The following is a 2,459-nucleotide window of genomic DNA, read 5'->3' on the forward strand; positions in this document are numbered from 1 at the left end:
AGCTGTTACCTAGCAACAACCTCCTGCTGTAGGAAGCTGTAATGACGTCCTGAGCATGGATATGACAGGTTGGTCTGAAAAGGACTATAGGACTTCACTTATAATAATTGTTCCCTCTAACAAGCAGACCCCTTCAAAACCAGATTAGGGTCTAGAGATGACAGAGTAGAAAAGTGGATGATCTCTAGTCCCTCGGTAATGGACTGGGTCTTGTTATAGACGGTAATGAGCCAGCTTTGTTGAGTGAGAGTTGTGGACTACCTACCCAAATCCCAATTCGCTACCCATTCCACACATGACGGAAGGTGTATCAATTTCAAACTTAATTTGTTAGGTGAAACTGCATTTTGTTCTGAAACACCAAAGTTTGGTATCTCTTTCACCTGCAGCCTGCTAAAATTCCCCAGCAAGCCTATGTACAAAGTTTGCTGGTTACCATTGTCAACGATACAATACTAATCAAAGCTGCTGGAATGGCAGAAACCTTGCGGTACACCAAATAAAACACATTTGGACTCAAGTGAAGAAAGGCAGATTTGCCATTACCATTTCTAAATCTCCTGCCATTGTAGCTGATGTGTTTAATCCACACGGCAGCTGGTGGTGACACAGGCTTCACAATAGCACAGGCCCCACTTGAGCCACACACACATGGGCTCTTGTTATATAAGATGGGACGAGCACACTTTTGAAATAGAAGCCCAGATTTGGAGCAAAATCCTCTGACCAAGTTAATTATCTCTTGAATCAGTATTTACATTTACAGGTTGACAAATAATCTCCATAATATGGCAAGAAAATAATGTAAAGCGTTCTTTCTGTGGGATGAACAATTCAAATATGTTGTATATTAGGGTTCTACAGTTATCCTTCTGTCATGTCGTAAACCTGAAGGTGTGGCACCAGCGGGGTATGGAGGTTGGAAAGGAATTGTCTGTCATAACATTTGGTATTTGCTTCAACAGGTTGGCCAGGTTGCATGAATTAGATCTGTTGTGCAAAAATCAGGTTTGTCAGATTTGTTATATAAGGCTTGAACCATGATTATCTGTATGTTTTCAATAATTTGATACACCAGAGCCTGCCTTTGACCACTTAAGCCAACAGGAAAGCCTCAGGGTGACAGTGTATCCACCACCAACCATATTATCTGCACTCTATAGACATCAAATGCTGCCAGAATAAAAGGCTTCAGATTTGTTAAAACCAAGCACTTGCCGACAATCAAGTTACACTACAGCACTTCTGTGAGAAGAAAGCAGTTTATATGTAGTACATGAAAAATCTTAATTTGGTTAAGTTTCCTCATAAAGCTTTATCTAATTATCATCATGTGATTGAAATGAATCATACTTTTGAGTCATAGTTTCATACTATTAGTGAATCTAGTGAGAATGGGTTGATCTCATCCTGCCATATGATCACAATAGATAAACCATCCAAGGTTGACAAACAATGGCAGTTTTAACAGAAAAGCCTACCTCCACCCACAATCCTAAAGCATAGAATACAGCTTTCCATAGACATAACAACTCTATTAAATGTATTCCTCTAACTTGTCCATATGTAATGGCTTGGCAATTTTCCCCTAAAATGTTGTGTTTAACTCCTCATCCTTGAAAAAAAATCAATAGACTTCCACTCAGGCCCCACGGGTTCTGGTCTTGATTCTGATGTAAGTGCAGAGACCACTATTCAATAGGGAAGTGGACTGCAGATAGCCACTCAGCAATTCCTACAGCCTCTCCATCATCTCTTTATCAAGATAAGTAATAACCATTACCCACTGATGCTGGCCTTGACTTTGCAACCCAAAGGTACCAATTGGATGAAATCACATTGTGCTATACAAATCACTGGCGAGATTGTCAAGTGCTGTTTCTGATTATGGGCAGTAAAGCAACAATCCTTCACTGCAGAGTAATTGCTGGAAGTAAACTTATCCCCGCCACTTTCACTAGAAGCAATGCACAGTTCCCCCATCTTTAATGCCATTGGTATTCTTATACCCATTACATAACATGACATGCATGATTCCTAGACCATGATTCACACCAATATCTTAGCCTCTACTATCTGGTCACAAGAACTTCATCCTGAAAGTGACTGGGGCTATACATTTTATCTATGGACACATCAGTGGAATTGCTAATTTTCACCAGTCTAATGATGTACATGTCTGCCATTGCTCACTCCATCTTCAAGATTAGGCTCTTAAAAATAACAAATCCTTTGACTGTTCCATTTCATTCCATAAAACTCTTCTCTTTCCTTAATCTGTCACGATAAGATCAGAAAATAAATACTATAAAAGCTTTTATGGACACTTTGTTACATGAAAACCCTGACAGCAGAGGCTATCTTTATCTGCAATCTCTCTCTTTACATATACATTATATTTGTTACCCTTTTCTCATAATAAACATCTCGCAAGTCTCATCTTACTCCTGTCTTGAAAG

This window comes from Branchiostoma floridae, chromosome 1, assembly GCF_000003815.2.
Source record: "Branchiostoma floridae strain S238N-H82 chromosome 1, Bfl_VNyyK, whole genome shotgun sequence".
Classification (NCBI taxonomy): Eukaryota; Metazoa; Chordata; class Leptocardii; order Amphioxiformes; family Branchiostomatidae; genus Branchiostoma; species Branchiostoma floridae.